Below are 26,415 nucleotides of genomic sequence, written 5' to 3'. Positions count from 1 at the left end.
ATGACTAAAATACGAAAATAACCTATTTTCGCGAACCTATTTAGCTTTTTTTAATAAAATACGAAAATAAGGTTATTTTTGATGAAAATAAAGTTATTTTCGCGAAAATAAGATTTTGAAAGAAATATGAAAATAGAGTTAGTTTTGGCGAAAATAACATTTTTGATCAAAATATAGTAAGTTTTGGTCAAAAATAAAGTTATTTTCGCGAAAATAAGATTTTGAAAGAAATATGAAAATAGAGTTAGTTTTGGCGAAAAAAACATTTTTGACCAAAATATAGTATTTTTGGGGGCAAAAATAAAGTTATTTTCGCGAAAATAAGATTCTGATATAAATATGAAAATAGAGTTAGTTTTGGCGAAAATAACATTTTTGAACAAAATATGGTAAGTTTTGGTCAAAAATAAAGTTATTTTCGCGAAAATAAGATTTTGAAAGAAATATGAAAATAGAGTTAGTTTTGGCGAAAAATAACATTTTTGACCAAAATATAGTATTTTTTTTTGGCAAAAATAAAGTTATTTTCGCGAAAATAAGATTCTGATATAAATATGAAAATAGAGTTAGTTTTGGCGAAAATAACTTTATTTTAGCCCAAACTAAGTACATTATTTTCAAAAAAATGTTATTTTCGCCAAAACTTTCGAGATTTTTACCAAAATCTTATTTTCGCGAAAATACCTTATTTTAGCCATAAACTAACTACATGTTTGTCAAAGATGTTATTTTCGCCAAAACTAACTCTATTTTCAGATTTTTTCGTATTTTAGTCAAAAAAAGCTATTTTCGTATTTTAGTCATACCCAATTTTTGCGAAAATCCATGGAAACCAGTTAAATAAGACTGCTGACAAAAAAATCAGATCGCAGATTTTTATATATAAGTCAAAAACATTACATTTTATGCACTTTTCTTAAACTGTTAGTAACGGTTTAATCCATTAAACATTAATTTTCAAACGGAAATATGAAATTCTACGATCTAATTTTTTGTCAGCAACTTATATCATTGCTTTGCCAATATTTACGCAAAAATTTGCCCTTTCGAAGACAAAAATAAAAAAGTTGTTAAAATGATCAATCGGTGAGAGTGCAGCTTTAAATGAATATCACATATTTTAGTGTTGTTGTTGTTTTTTAAATGTTTTATATGTTTATAGGAATATGCATTCGTGAGGAGTGAATACACTCTGAGTAGCTCCTCTAAATTATGCAAACCCTATATGGCTATAAGTTTATAGGTCCGTGGTTTTAGCCTAGGATCTATCCCTTAGCCGTTACCGCTAATATGATTGTAATGATACTGAACAAAACGGGTTTGCCTCGGCATTAATTCAAATCAAATCAAATCAAATCAAATCAAATTTTATTTTCAGTCGGTATGACATAACAGAGAAAACATTAGCTATGAATAGCTATTGACCGACTACATTGTATATATATATATATATATATATATATATCTACTACAGATATTAAGGTGACCATATATATATTAATCTAGGCATTATGGGGACCGTTGGATTAAGGCGACAAAAATTGGTCTCCTTAATATTTTCAGTCCAGATTTGATGTATCAAATGTCAATAAAAATGTCCATTGACAGTAAGTTGATAAGCTTGAATGTTTATTTACGAGATCATTTCATTGTTTTAAATATTATTCTCTTTTAATATTAAAAAAAATATTCTTAAACCTTTGTGTTAGTATATTTGTGTATCCATAAAAATACCTATTAAGGCGACCAGGGAAAAAATCATAATTTTGGTCAAAAATAGCTATATACTAAGCATTTTTTATTTGTTTTACTTTATTTAAAGCTTATTGTATATTATCCCGAAGTTTCATTCCATAAAAAACAGAAATGAGGAAATTCGATATTTCGTGTACCATCAGCATCCAAATTTTCAGTATACAGAAATTTAACTTTCCGGAATATAACGGAAATTTTCGGGTGTCTCCGTGGTACCATCTCCGTGCAATTATGCAGTATGGCGTTCATCTCTTACAGAAAGAGAATGGTAACTTGGTAAGTGTTTAAAATACATATTCAACGTTTTTTCGTTTATTTTTATGACTTTTGTACAGTTGTATAAATCGTCCACCCTTTGGATGAAAAGCAAATGATTTATCCGGATTTTGTTCATCCGAAACTAAATCACTAGTATCAACATCCGGTGTAATTTTTGCTTGTATTTTGGAGAAACTCGATTGATTTCTAGCAAACTTGGTTTACCACTACTGTACATCGTCGCTTATTATTATTTGGTATGTTCCAATCTAAAAAATGATTTGCTCCCATAACATCTCAGATTTTAATAAATAAAAGACGAAAGGATACAAATGCCTTACATTTTGTTTGTCAATGTCATGTCATTAGTCAGTCTCATCACCTTTGAATAGCAGAACAGAACGAACACTATCACCAATTCGTATTGTGGCTTTTTGCATGTGTCTTAAATTCTCATATTTGATAATAAATGCAACAATAAAATATTTCCCTTATTCTGCCACAGTTATGCACCAGTCAATTGTAACAATGGCGCCCAGGTCTTGTTTATACCGGGGATAGCAGGGGAAATGGGCCATGTTTTTACCTTCCAGGTGGACCGGCAGTGCTGAGTGAATGCGGTGTTATTGTTTTTGCGCTGATAACAGGGAATGGGCCTAACCTAGGATGTCCCCAGGGGCATTTGACGGGTATCTGGTCATTTCGTAACCTTACCATTTCGTAACTGCTGATCTTGGTTATTTCGTAACCATTCTGTTAGTCAATTCGTAACCGTCAAGTAATCAATTGACCTTTCGACAGCGGCTTCTAAGCCACGCCCCCTGATATCAAGGGAGCGAACTCTGTTTATGTCCGTCAAACAAACGAGGAAGTAATGGCGTCTCGCGTCGTTTCGCTTTCCGATATTCCTGACAAATTATCATAAATGTGACATTACAATGCGAAAAAAATAGAAGTCAAAGGAATTTGTAACTGGCTGCTACATCGGAAGGCTCGATATATCTTTAGAAAATGACGATATCTAACATTTACGGGGTGAAATCTATCCAAGTCAGAGAAAATCGGATAGCCGCCATGTTGTCAACATTGACATCGATACAAAGGAAAAGCGTGTGTGTGACGCATACTGTAAATGCAAACAAGGGTAAGTTTAACTTTTAATAACACCGGTCCTTCTTACACTGTAACTATGTAGGGGACGAATCTTAGTTTGGTACGATCTGGATTGGGTACGAATGTTACATTCAGCCTGGCTGTTATTTAATTGTCTTTGGTAAAATAATGTTTAATATACTAATGTTTTAGAATAAAATGACAATAAAAATCACTGCCCTTGCTTAAAAAATCACTTATAAAACATAGAACATTGATAAATTAACTCCGATTTTCGTTCTGACAAAATGGCGGTTTCGGCGATTTTTGACATGATCGTATCCATGATAGGTAAAAGCTACATAACGCATCAACATATATGTAGGAAACAAAGAAATTTTCATCATGAATATTTTACAAATAAGCTTTCAAAACATTTACTGAAAAAGTGACGTATTTGATTGTGTAAGCGCCACCTTTGTTATGTTTAATTCGGCAGTGACCGTCTGCTTCAAATCAACAATGTATAAATGGCAGTCTCGTCTGTACAATATAATTAACAATTATTTTAAAAGATTCAATTGTGCTTGACAACATTTTTCACCATCCCTTCGCATTTTCTATCGCATTTTACGAACTTTCATCATTGAATGGACGAATTCTCAATGTATATTCTGATTGGCTGACATTCAATAGCTCCGCCTCCTGCAGATGTTTCCCTATTTGGCTCTTCTTAATTATTGGATTAAAAGATGACCGATTATGAATACACGGGTCCTCTGCTCACTACACATATACACAATTAGCTGTCATATGACTTGGACAAGGCACATGAGAAGATGAAAGGGAAGTGCGGCATATTTTAAGCAGTCAATGTGGGCATGGTGACACCTAGCGGGAACACTGAATTGTCATAAGGATGACGTAATTTGTCTCAATTATGACAGCGGATTAAGGGCTGCCAATCTTTTACAATGATTTCAATAGTAAAAAGGGCACTAATGGGATAATTGGCGCTAATAGAGCATTTGTGAAAAGGGCACTACTCAAAAAGGGGCATGGCGGTCAGAAAAGGGGCACGGGCGCTGCGCCATTGAAAAATGGGCTAGCTGGAGCACTGATTACAGTATTGTTGAAACAAAGATTAAATCATCGCACAATATTAGTAAATCATAAATGGCCTGAATGGGGAACCCGGAAGTGACATTAAATAACAGTTACTTGCCAGCTATACAATATAACCTTGTATTCTATAGTATGAGCAGAAATGGTTTATTGGGGTTATGCATAAAAAGTTTCAGTTCTAAGCGATTGAACACTCCCCCTTATGAATAATAATGTAATAGTTGACAAGTGACAATCGTGGGTGATACCAATCTGTAACTTTTGCATTGCTCAAACATTCACATGCTTTGATTTTTGTTCTTACAGAAATTGTGGAACATGTTCACACACTCTGGCTGTAAAAGTAGACCTGGGAGGAAAAGTGCCCCCGGTGTGGGGCTCGAACTCACAACCACCAGAACACTAGCCTGGCGCTCTAACCAACTAAGCTGACTGGGCAGCTGGTTCTAACCCACACACACTACCCTCCCCCCATTTACCGGTTAAGGCTGGTGGAGGGTCTCCTGCTATTTACCGTTGACACCATTAAAGTATTCTGATTGATGGAGATAAGGAAGTCCCCTTATTATTGTCTTCAACAAGCCTACCGCCACAGGGGACCTAGCATAAGACCGGAAACCGCGCCCCCCCCCCCCCCACACACACACATGATATTTGCCAGTCCAGGCAATGTCAACCGCAAGAGAAAACCAGTGATGACAAGTTTTACAAATAAACGGTAGGACCTATTTTAAAGCTTTTTATAACATTTAGTTTTTACTTTGCTGTACAAAAGTAATGGACTATTTGTCCAGAGAAAAACAACAACCACAAAACATTAGCTAGTATCTTGTCAATATTTCATTATGATAAACATGTAGAAAGCAAACATCAAAGGCAGTAGCATTTACAGCTAGTATTAAAATATTTAACAATACATGTAACTGATTTATTTTAATATTGGCATCTTTTATTTATTTCAGGAAAGTGTGGTCTTTTGAAGAGAGTTCTTGAAGTTGTTCAGCATGTTGTTTTGATGGATTCTTGGAGGGATGTACCTCTATGATGTTAGCTTCAGTTCTGGAGTATAACACCAGTTGTTGCATATTTAATATCAGATTTATTAAATACATTGTTGTTTTGCAAACATTACTTAAACTTTGATATTTCGTTGATGTTTATGTATGATATTGTAGGTGAATATCTCTTTATTGCAATGGCAAATATATTTTAAAATATAAAGCATTAGCAGAAGTTATTTTTCACTGTTAAAGCTGCACTTTCACAGATTGATCACTTTGACAACTTACACAGGATTCGATTGCATTTATCATGTTTTGGCTCGGAGAAGTTTGCTTTGTGATTTATATATTAGGTCTTAATTTAAAGAATGCCAAAATAAGCCGATTCTGAGACAAAAAGTGTCAAACTAGAATTCTGTGAGAGTGCAACTTTAAGAATACTGTTAATCGAGTGTGCATGTGATCCGGACTCTGAACATTGGATGAACTATCATTAAATATTGTAGATTTACGTAAATGGCCCAAAATATAAGAATAACAATGAAAATACATGCATGTTTGACTTGTTCTTTATTCATAATAAGTCTAAGTCTTTACAGCACATGTTTGGCAGAATCAAGTTCTAATGAACATAATAATTGATTTAAATGTACAGTGAAATAAATTGTTTTATACAGAAAATAAAACCTTAACGATTCAGACCGATCTGTTCTCGTTTTGTTTTGGTGGCTCAAATATTTATCTGAGTTTTGGAGGAGGCCTAGCTGGTGTGAGCTGGTCAAATACAGTAGCTGCTTGAGGGTCAGTGTTTTCTTGATTGGATTTCCCGTCGACAAAGTGCTGATATGAAAATAAGAAATCTATGAAATGTGTCGGAATGACAGCTACAAAAGCCATTGTTTACATAGGAACCATAAGAGTATATGAGATTCGGAAGCATGCGATGGTTCGGACAAAAATCTAGTTGTACGATATTTCCTGATTTACTTTGAAAGCAAAGCAGTTTATAAAAACTACATAACGGTATCAACAAAAATACCTCTATCTTGAATGAAATCAATCGTGTCCATGTTGAACCTGATATTAAATGGCCATTAATGCCGATTTGACAACACAAGCCAAAGCATAAATGTACGATGTTTATAGTTTAAAAATAGTAACACTTATTTAGGTCATGCACGGACAATTTCAGTATTAAATAAATTTTGAGCGGATTGAAATAAGTAGTTTTGTTCAAAAAAATACTTTTGTACAGACGTATAGATGTTTCGCCTTTGAACGATCTTTCAAAATTTCCAAGTTCAGCTGTTGATGAGGTCTTCCACAGAGTCTGATACAGCACTTGCATTTTTCTAAATTACTCACTGGTTTCGAATACAGAACGAATTGTAAGCCATCTTTAGTCGGCCTGGCTACCTTGTATCCGAATTACAAGTGCCATGACAACACCTTTTTACCATAATACTTAAAAAGGCGAGGAATTGCCAGCGCATGTATATGACGGACTCTGGTCAGTTTGACGGACAAAATGGCGGATAGCAACACGGCTTATCAGCCCTACATTCTGATTGGCTGATAGGACCTGTCAATCAAATCCTGTCGTAAGGTCAATTGCTCATATAATAACCACCATTTAACAAGGTGATAAATAGTACACTTAGCACCTCGTTAAGTGTATTGTTCGAACCTGGATGTATATTGCACAGCAACCAAGACACCAATTGGGAGACATTACTCGAATTCTCACTAGTAACAAGCCAATAATTTATGTTACTCAATAGTTATTAGATATATATATATCATGCTAAAGTAGAAATGATTTGTTATACTACCAAAATATGTTAATTATTTTCTTACATTTTGCTTACTTATAAACAATAATTAAAGACTGATCGCGATGTATTTTTGAGTAAAATTACGTTTACATAAATGATCATTCTTGACCTATTTCATTGACTATATTTGTTTGAATTGTTTAAAACGAACAAAATTTTGTTCTGTTTTTTTCTCACTTGATTCATATTCTGCATACTTTATATCCGAAACCGACAAAAAACAACCTTAAATTATTTGTTAGGCCAAATAAAAAAATAGGTCTGTTTCAGGTTACCCGACCGACCCTATTTTTCCCGCCGACCCTAACCTATTTTTCCCTGAAAAAAAATGTGATTTGGGTACGAAAAGCATTTGTTACGAAATGTATGTACGTAAAGTTGACAATATTAGAGTTGGATTTTTTTGAATGTATTTACCGTACTTCACCTTAGAGTTCGGACACCTTAAAATAATTAATTTTTCGCTCTACGAATTCATAGAAAATAACCATTTTTACATTTTATTTACATGTATGGTAAACCTGCCTTTTTTCTTCATGTCTGCATTTTACCACTTATTAATTTATCCGTAGTTATCAATGGTTATTACGCCTATAAGTCACTGTAGCTCCTTCATCAAGATGGTTAAAATTCCCATTCAACACCATTTTATACATGCATTGAAATGAATAAACACCTTTTATCGGCTTCAGATCAAACAGTCCCATTGTGTGACGTCACATAACTCAGTTATACCCACGAGGATCTCATGGAGAGCATGGATATTGTTATGCAGGATTAATGTGTCTGGTGTTTTTTTATTGTAACTTGAGTATTGCATTTATAACTTTAATTCATCACATTTAATAGTTACCTGTATCATTGAATGTGTTGACTTTATTGTTTTCATGCCAAGAAATCCTATCCAATTTTCAATTAAGAAGGAAACCCCTGTATGCCAGCATATACCTGGATTTTAGCAGCATATGCATTATGTTCCATTCAGTGGTTTTGTGCTAAGGGTTAAAGGACTGACTTGGTTCTCCATGAAATTTTTATCAGTTATCTGCTGTTACAGCTAATTCATTTCATTTAATGGCCATTACGACCAGCATGAAATTCAGGGGAGCAATAATTTTGGTCATTTTTCGGAAAAATCTTTCTATAGTGCATGGTTCTTAGATTTAACGCTTCATCTCATTTTGTTGATTACGACACTTGTCAAAAATAAAAATAAAAATTCAATAATAGTTTATAATTAAGTATTGACATGATTTTCTTAACTATAAAAAGTATAATTATTAATTAACTAAGCTAAGCATTACATCTTTGATATTGTTTATGAACAATCTCCTTGATAACAATATTTAACTATCTAAACTACACTCTTGTTATTATGTTTAATTATGTTTAAAGATTGAAAACATCAAGTACAAATGTACTAACTATATTTCTTAGTTCCCCGACAGCTAAATATTTTCCTCACGCCGGCCAAATCCTAATAGCCTCTTATAGAACAATACCGTAATCAAGTCGTTTAATTTAACAACTTGAGTACGGTATTGTTCTATAAGAGGCTCTTAGGATTTGGCCGGCGTGAGGAAGTTTTTGAAACAAATAGAATCACAAACCCCAGTCAAACTTATCAACTTCCGGCTCAAAATGTTATGACTCATGTATATTTAATAAAATGATACCGGGGAGTTGTTTATCTGTGGATGTCGAAAATCTGCTTAAAGGGGCTATACTCCGATGATAAAATAGCGGAAAAAAGAGAAAATTTTCGAAAACTGACATAAACTTGGCATCGATGTGTACACTGCATTGAAACTTACTAACTGAAGAACCCGGTCTCCGACACAGTTTTTTTTTACATTTTGGTACTTTTTTTTTACAATTATGATAAAGCGTAACACAGTCCATTAGATAATTGTCCTGAGATTCGTTACAGAAGAAAACTTTTTTGGTGCGAATCTGGTGTACAGTCCCTTTAAGGGTTCATTGTATTTTGCGCTCATTATAAATAGATAAATGAAGGGTCTTCGCATTGATACAAAAAGCTTAGTTCCTTCATTCACAGCAACATATAATTGATTAACGCAAGATTAGCAGCATCAGTAGAAGTTATATGATAGTTAGTAGAAGGAATAGTAGTAGCTGTTGTTGTAGAAGTGGCAACAACAACAACAACAATTCAGCAGGAGAGGCAGTAGTTTAGGGGTATCATCATCATCATTATCATCATCATTATCATCATCATCATCATCGGTGGTGGTGGTGGTGGTGGTGGTGGTTGTGGTGGTGCTGACGGTGGTGTTGACATTGGCAATAGCAGAAGCAGTAGTGGCAGTATCAACAACAATAGCTGCAGCATTACCACCTGTATTACTAAGACTTAAGAGCACACATATTAAATGACCAACATAGTCGGTTCTGTTCGTTGGGGTTAAATACCTATTTACAGTAACGTTCTGAGTCATGTTATTATTTGGGGTGGGGGTGGGTCAATATTTTACAGAAAAGGAGTCACTCAAGGACAGCGACCATTGTTGTGAGTTTATGTCGGTCAAAACATGTTCTTTCACAGGTCACGGTATGAAGACAATGCCAGATGAACACAAAACTAAGCAATTTTTTAGATTGAAACATTGCAAAAACAAATCCCAATCAGTTATACGAAAATGCATTTTAACCGCCTCATGTGTTCATGATAATATGAACAAAATTGAAGTAAATTTAACATTCGGAGATTCAGTTTTGCCAATGTGATATATTTTTTCAAGTTTCGTTTGTATTTCCCATTTTCCATGGTGTATACGTATACTTACGAACTCAATATTTTTTACAGTGAAATAAAAACAACAAAGCTTTAAAAATGAACAATAAGAGTGCGTGTTTTTGTTAAAAAATGTGAACCCAATAAATCTGACATTTTAAAATCAATATCCATACGCTTGGTAAAGCATAGCCTTAAATATAATTCGACCTACAAGACGGCCAGATTCATATATAATGTAATATAGGTTACATTTTCATTACAAATAAAACGGTTGGTTAAGCATACCATTTTCATTAACATCTGTCATACACATGTATGTCTAAAACGATAATGTTACTCATTAAAAACATCATATTTTTGTTTAAGAAAAAGTAAATAATAAGTTTTACTAAATTAAGTACTCTGTAATTTTAATTAATTGTAGTTAACACTTGATACTTCTTCACGTCTTTCTGGGCAAAATTAAATACATTCTTCCAAATCTTGACCCAAACTACAGCAACTCCCTAGATATGAAAACATGATTAAACACATGGTCAGATTCTCGGTCAATTAGGGGTTAATGTGTAGCTGAAATTGGCTCTTGTGTAGAAATGAAAAGTGGAAAAATTGGCTGGTATTTCGTGGCATGATTGATGTTTCAATGAGTATTACTGTACGATTATTGCTTCATAAAGTCTATATTAAAAGTGTGATACAAGTTTCAAAGTTAATTGGCGGATCGTTTTACAAACATGTCATGTCTGTGTTTTAATCTCTGCATTGCCCTTGTTGTTTCTTTAATCCTCCATTGAATATATCACACATCCTTTTCACCAGGCAATAAATCGTTTAGGATGGGTAGTAACCAACTAACTTATCACAGTGATATATACGGTTAGGTAATCTAGCCAGGCATTGTAACGATAAAGATCAATAATTTTTGTCTGTGAGACTTAGTAACTGTAAAAGTTCAGTCGATGTCCTTTGGGTGTCCGAAAATTAGGTACCTAAAATAAATTATTTTTGAAAATAATAATGGATGTCGGAATTTATAGAATGTCCGAACTCTTAAGGCGAATTACGTTTGTGCTTGTGTGGCAGGTATGTTTCAATTCTTGAACTATATTTTCTTGTCAGATACAAATGTGTCAGATGCTGACTTTCGGATTGATATGTCAGACTTAAGTGTACAATTTTGGCAATAAAACCTGCATGTTACTTGTTCTTCAAACCTGAACCCCCAGGTCCTCTTGACAGCATTGAGGTTTCCTTGGCTAATGGCTTATATGGTAAATTTGCTGTCCCACTCTTCATGTAATTATGTTTCAGGGAGGTTAGTATTCTACAGAGGGTGATTGAAAGCAAACGGGTGCATAAAGAAAAGTAAAACCGTTCCTGGAAAGTCTCAAATAATAGGAGAGTGGTGTACCATAACTTAGTTGAAATCCAACCACCATTGTCAAAAGTATTTAACCAGACAAATAAAGAATGTTTCCTTTGAAGCATGTAACATGTTTAAAAACTACTGATAAACCTGAAAATTGATGACTTTTATTTTTGTTACTTTCTGAGTCAACAGTTACTGAAATCAATATATCAAAAAAAAAAAAAAAAAAAAAAAAATATTCCGACCTACCTACCCTATTTTTTTAGCAGTGTTACCTGAAACACACCTATTTTTTATTTGGCCTTATGGTATTAATTTCCAATAACAAGATACAAAATTAAACATATCGGCACATTTTTAATACAATAAGCATATAAAAAGCGCATAATCTCATTCGGCAAACTCACTACATTTTACAATACTTCTATGCAATTTAATAAAAAAGAAATTATAAAGTAATATGGTCTATATATTTAAAAAATATTGGCTTAAGGTCACAATTCCTCTCAATGGTAGAACATCTATGAATTAAAAAATTATTACATTTAATATTCAGCCTAATTATAATATTTCCTTCGCAACATAAAAAAATAGCTAGTGTGAATGTTTCTATTTGTCATAGTTTCAGAGTTTATTGGCAAATCGCACTACACTATTAGGAATAAAGAAGGAATACAACTACTAGATTTAACTTTGTTTATGTTGTTATTTTTATGTTTTATACTTACAGTAAACTTATTTTGTAAATTCAAATGGTATTAAATAACAATGAGCGGTTACGAAATGATCATAATTCATTTGACAGGGCTTTTACCAGCTGTTTGTCTGTGCAGAGCGGGAATTTTACCTGGGATTGGCTGGACCGAAAGTCAAAGTCCCCGCTATTAGCAGGACCTTGGGGGCCCATGCTGCAATTGACTGTTGCATTATTTGGATTTTTTCTTAACCTTACGACACGCCCCCCTACAGTATTTTATAGTCAAGTTTAGTAATATTTTTTTACAGAAATTGGATAACTTAACAAGTAAAGTAAACTGTACTGAGCTTTTAAACAAACCTACATACTTATAAATCAAAATTGATATTTTAGGGTCTACACTGAATAAACCCAAAATGTTAGTTTTGATTTGCTAAATTCGAACAGTATTTAGTCAATCAACACAAAATTTACAGGATCATCAGATAACAAATTTTCTAAAAATTCTCTGTTTGCCAAATAGGGAAGACAGGTTTAAGTGGGATTAAAAGGTTGCTATCTGTGACCAAAAAAAATACTGTTCAAAATTGTGAGTATTCATTTATCTTTTGTTCAGTAAAGAGCATGCAATGGCATAGTGGTTGGATTAGATAATCTGACAGCGGTGCTGGACGTCAGGAGTTCAAATATTGTTGTGAGTTCAATGTACCAAAAGAATACCTTTGGAATACACTACCGGGTATTATCTATAAAAATGGCAGAGCAAATTGCCCATATTGTAGTAATGTCTTAGATCCAGCTTGGATAACTTGGACACAGTAAGCGGTTCACACCCAGGGAAATTCTCAGATAAAACAGCGCCTTTAAACTTGAACATTACATTTTTCATTGAGACAATTAAAGAAAAAACATTATTGCTGATCTTCTGAAAACAAATCCTCTAACATTCAAATATTTAATTTGTTGGATGAACTAAGGTTTATATTGATAAGAGATTGCTTCAGTTGGATTTAAACTAATCACCAACAAAAATATATGCATTTAAATCACACAATGTAAACAACTGCGCCACATATCTTATCTGTATGTTTTGGGTTTTTAAAATTTAGCAGTTAAATATAGATTAGCATACTGGTAGGTCTGGTTGATCTGTTGCTTTAGTTGCTAAGTAAACATAATGTCAGTGATTTCATCACTATTTCTATTAAAATATCAGTTTTCTTCTTCAGGGCTTCTCACATTTGCACCATTTTTTTACCATTTGAATCATAAAAAGATAACAAACACAAGAACTTAACACTTTGTGAATATTTAAGGAATGTAATGGGTCAGATTTCAGATTGCTCATTATTGCTGGAACACTAAATACTTTATTTGATTGTGTACACTGCACTTTCTTGTTAAGCATTCATCCAAATCATTTGGGTAAATTTTGGCAGAAAAACTGCTTTTGGATTTATACTGGTCATCAAAACCGGCACTGACAAAACATAAGACGTGTTTAATTAATGTGCGGGAAAGAGGTTTAAAGGTGTCGACCCACAACGAAAGGCTTGCGGGTTGCAGTACCCCTTTAAGTAGTTCTTGAAAAAAATGATTCTCTGAGGTAGCATTTGATTATGTGTACATTGTATTCTTGTATGTATTTTCAAGTTAACACATGATTTATATAAGGTTTGTATAATTTTAGTTTTATTTAAGTTTTAAAATTTTGATTTTTTTTTTAAGATTTGCCTGCCCCTGTCTGAACACTTAAATTCTTGGTCTTTGGACTATTGTCTGCAACTTCAAAACACACTTTTTGGAACAGGACACATTTTCCTGATATTTTATCCAGTTTGACTGCAATATAAGTTGTATTTATCAATAATTTAAGTTAAAAATGACATTTATATTTCCATAATTACCTGGTAGTTATTTGTTAATTTGTTTTAATTCATGGATAGGTTTATTGCGAGTGTCATGGAAAGCTGGAACTTTTCAGTACACAACATGCAAACTGAGAATGAACTGTGTGTGCCGGCTTTGTGAACAAAAACGCAAGGCGGCTACTGAATTTATTGTGTTAAATCTGACTTGGGAGTAAGAGTGCATCTTTAACAATTAAAAAAATGTTGTAAAGAAATATTCCGTTTATGATTATGTCATCACATATTGAATATAAATGAATTTGCATTAGCATCAAATACTACAACTACAAACTTTTAGAGAAAATGTCATTTTTGTACTATGACCTTTAAATGTCATTGACTTGACCTTGAGGAATAGGAATGCGACATATTCATTTAAGAAACATTAAAACACATGAGCAATTTACATTGCGGCCATTTCCAATAATTTTTAGCATTATGACCCGACTATATATGATATACTTAGATTAATATGAATTCATTGTACAACGATTGTGAAGAAATTAATTTACATTATTATGCCTGTTACTTTCGAATTCGTCTAGATATTTTCAACAATATATAATGTTATTCATGCAAGAACTAGTTGAACAAGATATTATTTAGATTTTAAGGTCAAATGGTTATATTTGCCAGAAAAAGTCGGGCAACCTACATGATAACAAAACATTATTTACATTTGTAAAGGTTTCGTACCATTTTATTCGACAAAAGAGTTCAATAGCATGCCCTTACTTTTAAAATCTTGATGTAGCGGTGACGGTGTTCGAAAAAAAAACCCACCGTACTCGTGCTAGGGAGAAGTGATTTTTTTCAATGGACTACACGTTAAATTATTTGGCCAGTAATATCATTCAGTTCGACAAAGAATAATAATGAATATTGGATTGAAAATGGTCCAATGTTGAAAACACTTGTGTTGTACAAGTGTATTGTTTCTTGAAATAAATTATACGACTTTAGCTAGAACAATGAGGAACACTACACAATTTCCGATATTCGTGAAAAAACACTACAAGTGCGAAGAGGTCGCATGTGTTGTGAAGTACTAATCTAAAGTGTTCTAATTCATACATGATAGAAACATATTCACATCTCATATTTTATAAATATACTATCAATCATAAAACAATATTCAAGATATCCTTGGGACCCCCCCCCCCCCCTGGACACGCAATACAATTCGTGTTTCGCTGATCTGTTGGCTGGGATCAGATCATCCATTTAGGGATTTAGATATGTTACCCCAGCCACCAGGCTGAATGTTTAACCGTCACCAGACACTCTGCCATGAATGTGAGAGAGTTTAAAGCTATTTCTTATTTTCCTGTGTAACTATATTGATGTTTGATTAAATTTACGCCGTCGTGTTACTGAGTAACAATTTGAAATTCGGCCAAAATCATCAAGCTAGAGCTTTGCATAATCTTTTTCAAACTTCTGGGAGATTTCTGCCCTTGAAAGTATTTGCTCGCAGCCCGCCTCAAAGTTACACTTCGTTCAGTATTTAAAGCTTTCGGATACACTTTTTTGTTAATTTGAGATCTTAATGACGCTACATTGTACTTCTAAGTAAATAGATGCTCAAAGTAACTAGATGCTCTGGGTGTTCACTGGGTGACAAAGGCTACCCAGTATTGGTTGTTTCTTTTTTCTGAAAAGATGTTTCTAGTGAATTGCCAAGTTGCAGTGGTTTTGACGCCACAGAACCAGCACAGCTCCATGACAGATATATATGTTTTCGTCATTGATGTCAGTACTGCTGTATTGGTGGCCTCACAATTTCTGTGTGGAAATGTCATCTGATACACTCATAACGGCGTATTTCTAGCATAGCTTTCATACGTGCATGGCCATTCTCTGTCATTTTCAGATACACTGTGTTGTGTGTGGATAAGAAATGCAGAGTGGTACCACCAATCACCTAAGCCACCATTCCCCTAACAGACAAAAGGCTCATGGGGACAGTTCCTGCAGTTTACAGCAAATTGTAGCCCTACAAACTTCAGGTAAGTGATAAATCTGGGCTTCAAGATATCTCTGTACTCACTTTAAGTTTATACTTTATTTGAACAAAACTTACAATTTCAGCATCAAAATCCAGGTTTAGATCCCAGACCGAACCTTGTCTCCTTTATTAAACTTCATTTCAGATAATCTATAAGCCACATACATGTTCACTACTTATGGCGGATAAGAACTTTCGCAAATTGATTATAAATGCGTTTTCCCAGATATACACCCTCCTCTTGCAGATACTGCCAAGCTTGGGTGCACTGGGCCGGTTATCCAGCCGTGTGGAATCAACATCTCCAGCTGAACTTGGGCCGGAAATTATATAAGAATCCTTAGCAGCATGGTGAGCTTTTGTGTATTTATTTCCAGGCTCGTATACCCGTCCAGACTTCTGCGTTTAAGCTTTCCTTTCGTCATTTTTTTAAATACGGTATCTCAAGTCTTTCAATGCAATCACAACTTTGGAGGCTAGATTTAAATTAAGGAACCATTATGTGTAGAAAGCCTTTTGGGTGATTTAAAATCAAATTAGTTAACAGGATTCTCATGGTTCATGGTTTATAATTGGCCTTGTGGACCTTTCATTCTTTACTTTGGTAAGAGCCGCTTAGGTATGTAAGAAGGGGGGAGGGGGGGGGGGTACAGATGTGATAGTAAACAGTGTTTAATAAGGTATATTTGTTTTTATTAGCTCCACTGGCCGAAGGCCATGGAGCTTATGTCGTCACAGATTGTCCGTCGTGAGTGCGTGCGTGCGTGCGTGCGTGCGTGCGTGCGTGCGTGCGTGCGTGCGTGCGTGCGTGCGTAAACTTTTACTTTAAACGACATCTCCTCTGAAACTGATGAGCGGATTTTGACAAAACTTCACAGGAATGTTCCTTTAGTGGTCCTTTACCAAAATTGCTCAAATGGTTCCGGTCCATTGCACAATATGGCCGCCAGAGCTAAAAATAGCAAAATCTTTAAACGACATCTCCTCTGAAACGGTTCGGCAGATTTTGATGAAACTTGACAGTAATGTTCCTTGGGTGGTCCTTTATTAAAATTGCTCAAATGGTTCTGGTCCATTGCACAATATGGCCGCCACAGCTAAAAATAGCAAAATCTTTAAACGACATCTCCTCTGAAACGGATAGGCAGATTTTGATGAAACTTGACAGAATTGTTCCTTGGGTGGTCCTTAACCAAAATTGCTCAAATGGTTCCGGTCCGCTACAACATGGCTGCCAGGGCAAAAAAATAGAAAAACCTTTAAAGAACATCTTCTCAGAAACCGATGATCAGATTTTGATGAAACTTAACAGAAATGTTCCTTGGATGGTCCTTTATCAAATTTGCTTCAATGGTTTCGGTCCACTGCACAAGATGGCCCCCAGAGGTAAAAATAGAAAAACCTTTAAACGACTTCTCCTCAGAAACCGATGATCGTATTGCAATGAAACTTGACAGAAATGTTACTTGGGTAGTCCTTAACCAAAATAGCCCAAACAGTTCTGGTCTGCTGCACAACATGGGCACCAGAGCTAAGAATAGAAAAAAAATCGAAACCGATGACCTTTTTTCGATAAAACTTGACAGAAATGTTTGTTTGGTGCTCCTTTACTCAAATTGCCCAAATCATTTCGGTCCACTGCACAACATGGCAGCCAGAGCTATTAAAGTAAAAAAAAAAAAAAATAACTTCTCCTCAAAAATTGATGATTGTATTTCTATGAAACTTGACGAAAATGTTCGTTAGGTGGTCTTTGCTTGAACCTTTTGGCCAGTGGAGCACAGGCACTGATGTGCCTCTTGTTATTTAATATGATGAAGAGCTAGTTAAGTTATCTTTTTTAAAAGTCTTCATTTGAAGCAAAAAAATGTTTCAATACCCTGTATGAATTTTCTTCACCGGATATTGATTCATAAAAATCATTGCTCCAGGGTGCGGAGCTACTTTTTGTTATATGTCTATATGGAAAAATCTTCTCCTCAGAAGTCAACTTTGTTCCCCAATGTGCAAGGCACAATCGGTGAAAATAATTTCAGTAAAAGTCACTGATTATTATTATTGTGCTTATTATTAATAAACTTTTACTATTTCAGGAGACAAACAGAAACACAGAGGTGCTATACATTCCGATGGAAAATACAACAAAAGCATCTCCCATCATTTTGGCGTGGCTCAGATCAAGAGGAGAATTTTAAGAAAGGTAATAACTGAGCAACTAAGAACATGCACGTTGCACTGGTCAGAGTGTAAGACCCATCTCGCTTCATAAGAATTGATAATCATCAATGTATTAAATCAAGAAATTGAAACGTAAGTGTCTTGTCTTTTGCAGTGTTTTTGAAATAGAATATAATTTAAAAAAAAAAAAAAATTATTTTTTAATATGATTGTGAATGTGTGATGTTTTCTTCCGATCATTCTCTCTCAAAAACCAGATACAAAAAAACATATTTGTAGATTTTTATACGCCCGAAGGGTCGTATTATGTTATGGCCTCCATCGTCTGTCCGTCTGTCTGTCTGTCCGTCCGTCTGTCCGTCCGTTAGCAATTCCGTGTCCGGGCCATAACTTGGTAACTAATAAAGCAATTTTCAAATAACTTTATACAAATCATCACTACATTAAAAGGATGTGTCGCGCGCAATTTCCAGGTCCATACCTCAAAGACTAGAATCACCATGGAGGGGCGTTAGCAATTCTGTGTCCGGGCCACATCTTTGTTACTCGTCCGTTAGCAATTCCGTGTCCGGGCCATAACTTGGTAACTAATAAAGCGATTTTCAAATAACTTTATACAAATCATCACTACATTAAAAGGACCTCGAGCCGAATCTTCTTCGGGCGTATAATGCTCCGTTTCGCGGTGCTCTTGTTTTGTTTTACTTGTAAATATAGTTTTAAGTTTGTATTTTAGGCAAAGCCTTTTATTCTGCTCAATACAAACTTAAATATTGTAAGAGTTATGGCCCTTTGTAATTTTTAAACAAATACATTTTATTTCATGTTTTTGTAAGCCCATTATTTAGGGACTTTTAATATTTTCACCAGCAGCATTATAAAGTCAGACCAAAAGTGTCCAGTTAGTGTCCAAACAATAACTAAGTTAGAATCCTTTCTCAAATCAGGTGAGCGATTTAGGGCCATCTCTGTGTTTGTCTGACAAAAAAACAATAATCAATCTTTGAGTTAAATTGACAAAATATTGTTGTAGAATGTTTTGTGAAGACATACTATTGGATTACTTTTGTGTCAATAGGATTAAGGTTTCTGCACATAAAAATTATTTAGAATAGCATTTGGGTCAGTCGGTTCACGTTCAATATTACTGATAGTATAAGTGGAAGCAGTGACTTAAAATTAATTACCAAACAGTTTCTGCTCAATTGCTTTGAGTTAACATACGAGTTATGAAACTTGGAATACTAGTTCTTGGTGGCATAAATGAAAGACCTTTTTTTGTCACATTGACTTGTAATCAAGCACTAACTTCCTCTAAAAAAAATTCAGGTGATGGTTGGGCACACACAAGAAGACATAGATCACATGTGTCCAGGCATATGAGTAGACAGGAGTTTCACACTCTGCCAAACTTACTTCATCAGAGGAGCAGAAAGCTTCTCAAGATCCCGCACTGCACACTCAGATATAGTCTTTGACTACAACAAGGGGATGAAAGTACAGAGAGGTCCAATTGAAATCAATTCTGTGCTGCGTCATTTCTTCATTCTGGAAGTCGATGGACATGATTTATCATGGCATCAGGTGTGCAGTTTGTCGACTATCAGCAGTCTTGTTCATTAGTTGTGCAACTTGAGCTGGTAGCTTTATTGCTTGAAGCCACAGCATAAGAGGGGGAAGGTGCAGGCTCATCAAAAAGTCTCAAAAGTTGAAACTAGGAAAAGAAGTTTGTCAAGAGTGTGAATATTTGCTTTGAAAACCATCGTTACGATGATTTGGTTTCCTTTGAAACTTGATACATACTATGTGTATGTTGAATGAATTGAGATGCTTAAATAAAGAACCGCTATTCAAATATCAGGAAACTGCATTTTTCATACTAAAGGGTAAATGATGTCGCCATTTCCTGTATGTATTTAAATGAGATATGTTTCCACAATTAATATTTTTAGGGAATTTTTCTCATCCTAATGAATGAGATTAAATTGTACAGCGTTATATGAGCTTAATATGTGTTTTCTGTTTCTTTAAAATTGGTGAAAAATTGTCAGAAGATAATTAGACCAGTATCCATTACTGCAATCATACAATCAAATATACAGGGCATATAATATAATTAAACCCTGTTTAGGGGCACGAGGCAAACAGAGTAACTTTCAAACGTTAAAGCTGCACTCTCACATTTTGGACGTTTTGACAACTTTTCTCATTTTATGTCTTGGATTGGAACCATCCAATTTTTGCGAAAAATTAAATGGCAGATTTTTCTATTTAAGTTAAAACATTGATGTTTTATGCACTTTTCTTAAACCGTTAGTAACATTAATTTTTGAACGGAAATATGAAATCTGTGATCTGATCTTTTGTCAGCAATCTTTTATCATTGGTTTGCAGATAATTACGCAAAAAATTGCTCATTCAAAAACAAAAAAAGTTGTGAAAACGGTATATCTGTGGGAGTGCAATGTTTAATTTCTTGATTTTACTACTGTATTAGAAATTACAGGGGTTGGGGCATATTTTTAGTGTTTTTATTGCTTTTTATTTTCATACAGTCATACTTTATTCCTCAGGGCATAACTTACAAATAGACAAAACTGGAAAATGGTCGTTTCAAAAGGCCAAAGATAATGCAAGTTGAACAATCATATTGTTCATGGCTTGTATTTTTGGTATATTTTGTTGCATATGCTATAGAAAAGTTGAAAGTTAAAAATAAATTCATAGTTGAAATGATGGCTTTCAGTGGTATTGTCAGATGAGAAACGGCACTTTTAAGAAATAGGTATAATGGTACTTTATTTATTTTGATCAATTTTAGATATTGTATGAAAATTATTATCTTATTTAGTACATGATACCTTTTAAACAGTTATTGACAATATAACAATGTGTATATGAAGCTTTAGATCAACACTTAAAGCTGCACTCTTACAGATTGTCAGTTAAGACACAAAATTGTCTCAAAATCTGCTGATTTGGTTATCATTCCTTTAATTCAGTCATATTAGATAATTCACAATAGAACCCATCAGAAATGTAAAAGTGCCGAAAATTTCATTTACATTAAATTGTTCGTAATGCTTTTAGCCATAAAACATCATTTTTTTTAACATAAATATGATAAACTGCTATCTAATCTTTTTTCAGCAGTCTTATATCACTTAAAATTGGGTCTAGACATTTATGCAAAAAAATTGTCCATTTATAGACAAACAATAAAAGAGTACCGGTAGTCAAAACGATCAATCGGTGAGATTGCAGCTTTAAATACACCATTTAAGACCGCTGTAAAATTCCAATGGTTTGCCTAAATCTTTAAAGCTAGCATACTGTTTAATTAACAACCATACTTATTGTTTAAAAGTGTCATGATATCTTTGTACAATGTTTTTATATAATTCATTAAAGAAGTCAAAACAAATTTGTTTATCTTGTAAATTGTTTTCTATTATTTAAATGACCCAGACAAAAATGGGAACGTCAGTGCTAGTTCTTTTACTATTAACATCCCATGAAGTTTCTATTGGTGTAGCAGCAAGGAGGTGTTATATTAAGGATGCATCATTTAAACCAAATTATACATTCATATGCACAACATACAGGCGTGTAGCCGCCTATACGTGAATACGCGGCTGAATCCACATGATTCTGACAAAAAAATCAACCAAAGTTGCAGTATGCGAACTTGACTACATGAATCTAAAACTGGTTATTTTCCAGTACTAAATAATGCACATCGGAACGCCCAGAATGCACTAGATTGCACCATGGTTTTCAAAATTTTCAAGTTTGCCCCGAACCCCCAGCAAATTTATGAATCCTCATGAATAGAGGGGTAGCTACGCCCCTGACATAATTGAAAACACAGTGTGGCTAAACAACACTTTGTATGTTTATCCTACGCAGTGATCTCCCATGGAAATGCAATCGTCAAAGAATCTGAAGGGGATGTTTATATGGACTACATTTGAAATGCACCAAGTGTTTAAAAAAGTTGATTTCAGTCACGAAGAGAATCAACCATACCCCACACTTGTTGGAGTAAGATGAAATGTCCACTTTCCGCGAGAAAGAAAGTACATTGAAAATGTTCATTTGATTCAAGTGACTATTTTTTATAAATATGTTACAATACATAAAATACGTTATTTTTTTATAATTGTTTACCCATGTTGAATTTTATTTGGCAAATTTATAAGAGACTTATATACAAGGGCATAGCCAGAAGTTCGTGGAAAAGCTTGATAAAATGAAAACAATATGCAGCATATCTTTTAAACTTCCATACAATAATAATCAGGTAATTTGAAATTAAGAATGCGAGATTCATCGTAAAGCATGTTATAACGACAACGTAGTGATCACTATGGAAACAGGTGGTCGCGCATTCCTCCGCAGTTGCTAAAATAACCCATGACAATATCTTGTTTTGTTGACCACTCACATTGAAACCAATAAAACGGCGCGAAGGTTTGCACATTGGACGTGACGTTAATAACGTGTGATGAAGTGAAGTTTTAAGTCAGTGCGTTTGTTTGTTTATTTCAAAGGAAACATTTTAGCTTGAACGGAATAGTTAAATTTTGTTTAAAATGACGCCAGAAGACAGATTGATAAAACGGGCAGTGATACAGTTCTGTGTAAACCTAGGGAAAACTCCATCGCAAACACTTAAACTGATGAATGAAGCATCGAGTGAAACTCAAGTGAAGCGAATGCTCGTTTACAAGTGGCACAAGCGGTTCAGTGAGGGGCGGGAAAGCATTTGTGACGACGTGAGGTCTGGGCGACCGGTTTCACAAACTACAGTGTGTGACGTCGAGGCCGTAAAAAACATCGTTGACGCTGATCGTCGAGTCACTCTTTATGAAATATGCAAGATGTTGGACATGAGTTATGGGTCGGTACGGAGGATAATGAAAGACAGTTTGAAAATGAGTCGAGTGAGTGCGCGTTGGGTTCCACGGCTGCTGACAGAAGATGAGATGAGCAAAAGAGTACGGGAATCACGCCGATCCTTAGCTCGGTACTAAAAGTAAGGAAACCGTTTTCTTGAGAAGATAGTCACTTGCGATGAAACCTGACTGTTTTATTTCGACCCTGAGACAAAACAGCAAAGCAGTCAATGGAAGACTACCAGTTCCCCGCCTCCGAAGAAGGCACGACCATCCTGCTCGATAGGAAAGTATATGTTCATTTTCTTCTTTGATGTGCACGGTGTTATCCTACTCCATGCAGTTCCTGCAGAGCCAATCTGTGACGGGTGCTTCCTACTAAAAGGTAAAGTGATATATAACAAAATTCATTTTTATCAATATTTAGGACTTGATAAAATCTGCATAAAACAATGTTTTAAAAAGTTTATGATTAAAAATATGGGATTGAATAAGTGTTAGTTTTAATTATATTTGATGAAGTACGCAAAACGCGACAAATGTTATAAGCCTCAGTTATGTTCTCCATTTAAGGTTTTGAGGCGTGACTTGTAGAGGGCGATGGCATTTAAGAGACCACTGGCGTTGCATGATGGGTGGATTCTTCACCAGGAAAATGCATCAGCGCATAGATCGGAGGAGGCACAGACTACCGCGACAATCCAGCTTGAAGCGGAGATCCTTCCCCACCCCCCTTATTCGCCAGACCTACCACCATGCGATTTTGCCTTATTTCCGAAACTTAAATGTGAACTAAAGGTAAACGCTTCAATGACTTTCAGGCATTACAGAGTGAAGCTCAGACACGCCTGTATTTTTACAAGTCAGAGTGGTTCAGTGACATTTAGCGGCAGTGGCTAGCGAGACTTCGACGTTGTATTGCGGCGAACGGCTCTTACTTTGATAAGTTATGACGTTGACGTCAGATTCTGACGTTTGAACTGCGCGGGCTATACTGATCTCATGTTAATGAAAAAGCTGTAGTTTCCTTTATATTTTATGTATCAGTTTGAAGTTTACTATGTCATTTACAGCTGAAATAGATTTTATAGCGAAATGACGTTCGTTGAAAAATATTGAAATGTGTTGATTGTATTAAGGAATTCCACGAACTTCTGGCTATACCCTCGTATTAAGAAACTCGGAAAGTATGTGAATGGTTTGGACCGGCTTCCTCAGCCGCTAAAGAGGATATGATTATGACATACTTTTTTAATCTTTCGAACATGAGTTTTTGAGTGAATATAAGCGAAGCGTTAAGGGTTTTAAAAATGCATCTTTTACTTGGATTTTATAGATTGTTATTACGAAATAAAGTATGGCGTATCAAACGAAGTGTTAAAGCTAAGCTATTGATGGCTGAAACCCTTCAATAAATGTTGATATGTGCTAACATATAGTCTTTGAAGTCCAATATTTGGAAATGCGTTACTAACCCGATTCAACAAAAGGTTGTTGCACAATCAGTTGATTGACATAATCACGTGATAAACCAAAAACTTCCATTAAGGTTAAAATATTCATCACCTTAGTATGAGTCCCTGTGGGCGAGTGGATAAGCGATCCGTTTTTTATTCTATGTGTTATCTGCACCCCTATGTGCTTGCTCCCAACTTGAACAAGATTAATTTTTAATACTTCAATCGTTTTTTAAAAATGCAAAAGAAGTAAGAAAATCAACCTGGTTACTATTATTTCTGCAATTTCAGTACCAAGGAGTAAAATAAATATACATGTAAGTGTTTTCAGATGCATTACGAGAAAAAATATGTTTGGTGCCAAAACATGAGAGAGTCCCTTTAACGGAAAAGTTTTGGCAGTTACTCAGTCAGTCAGATGGTGATAAATATAATGCATAGCATCATCGCTCTGGAGTACGAGAACGTTGTATACAGAGTATTTTTTTACTGAACATGCGTTTGTTTATGTTGATGACATAAAAGGTTTAAACTGTTTAAAGGAACAATAACATTATGAAACAACAAATCTGATTACAGATATCAGTGGCAGATCCTGGAATTGACTTAAGAAGGGGTACGTGAAACTCATGGGCTTAATCTTTCCACATCCGTCCCTCCCTCTGAACAGAAATTGAATGGCTTAAAATGTTGGACCGGGGTGGGGGTTAGACTCCCCCAATTTATAGTCCGAAATAGTGCATTTTTATCTTAATATTGTATTTTTCCCGATATTGACTGAGAACATATTATAAACGGACGATTCAAAGGGGTGGGGGACGGCGCGCCCGCTGGGACCGATTCCCCCCACCCCCAACCCGCCCCCTGAATCTGCAATTGAGTACATGCATTAAAACCGTCTCCGTAGCCTATTGGTTAAGGCGTTCTATACCCTTCATTAAATTGACTTAATACTTCACACAATTGTTCAGGACCATAAGCCAATGAGGTTACATAACTCCATATCCTTAATACAAGTTATGGCCCCTGATTGACTTAGGTTAAACTTTTAGGCAAGTAAAATTTAAGGGGAAGTTGGAATTTAATAAAAAAAACTTCCATGGGTCACAATGAACCCAATGAACAATGTTCTTTAATCATGAGCTATATAACTGTTCAAGCGTTAACAGACACATTCGTGTGCAGACGAAACTTTTATTGTTTTTACAAGCACAGAACTTGTATTTAGCATTTACAGTTTCTATATAATTCAACTGAAAGTTCTATTTAACCATAATATATCAAATATTAAGTCACCATTCACTAGCGGATTGAGAAGGGGTGCAGTTGGCGTGCGCTCCCTCTAAAATCGTCCAAGTTTACTTTTTGTGTCAATATATGAGAAGAAAATAATAAAATATACACATAATGCATCATTTCCGACTACAAATTGTTAAAAATTACTTGATTGAGTAACCCTCAATCCTCCTGCAAACGCCCCTAAGTAACGCCCCCTTCTAACTGAGAATTCCTGGATCCGCCCCTGGTCATTATATATTTTGTTTATCAAACGGTACAGAGACCAAGTGACTGAATCTGACTTGCATTTAATGAATGAGATGGTCTGTAAAAGATTTCCGATGAATATCCTATGAAATTTGCAGTCCTCCCGTTTCGACTGGTCATTGTTTGTGGATTTATTATACACAATTATAAAAAATACTATTACCAAGTTGTCTCTTAAGGTTACGGGAATCTATACTGTCAAAAGTTAAATATATATAATTTGTCCCCCTAATGCCATAAAATATGGATGGTCCCCTTAATGCCTCAAAAATAATATTATATATACACTGGTCTCCATAAACCCTTCTACATATATACCTGTCCCCTTAAAACCTGCAACATACTTACAAATTATTAAGGAGACCGCAAATTACGTATATTTTTTGTTAATTAATTTAAGAAGCCTAAATTTTGTACTCGTAATAAATGATCATTTCAATACTAAATTATCAACAAAAAAGCAAAATAAAGTATAAAACAAAAAATATACAAATTGTCTCCTTAATGCCGTAAAAAATATACGGTCACC

The 26,415-nt window shown here is 34.7% G+C and overlaps 2 long non-coding RNA genes across 3 annotated transcripts; one reads left to right on the top strand and one right to left on the bottom strand.

Moving 5' to 3' along the window:
- The first annotated feature begins 1,960 nt into the window (after window positions 1–1,960).
- On the top strand, window positions 1,961–16,131 carry LOC128218826 (uncharacterized). 2 transcript variants are annotated; one of them, XR_008258476.1, is made up of 3 exons: window positions 1,961–2,031; window positions 15,674–15,809; window positions 16,056–16,131. It is a non-coding gene; the product is annotated as an uncharacterized LOC128218826 (long non-coding RNA). The 2 variants fall into 2 exon arrangements; XR_008258475.1 differs by lacking the exon at window positions 1,961–2,031 and adding an exon at window positions 2,076–2,270.
- Window positions 5,263–6,461, bottom strand: LOC128218825 (uncharacterized). The gene is made up of 3 exons (XR_008258474.1): window positions 6,271–6,461; window positions 5,919–6,071; window positions 5,263–5,289 (listed from the first exon to the last, which is right to left on the bottom strand). It is a non-coding gene; the product is annotated as an uncharacterized LOC128218825 (long non-coding RNA).
- Window positions 16,132–26,415: the final 10,284 nt, after the last annotated feature.

This window comes from Mya arenaria, chromosome 15 (genome assembly GCF_026914265.1).
Source record: "Mya arenaria isolate MELC-2E11 chromosome 15, ASM2691426v1".
Lineage (NCBI taxonomy): Eukaryota > Metazoa > Mollusca > Bivalvia > Myida > Myidae > Mya > Mya arenaria.
The sequence above is the reverse complement of the archived record's forward strand: the minus strand, read 5'-3'. Positions and strand labels throughout refer to the sequence as shown.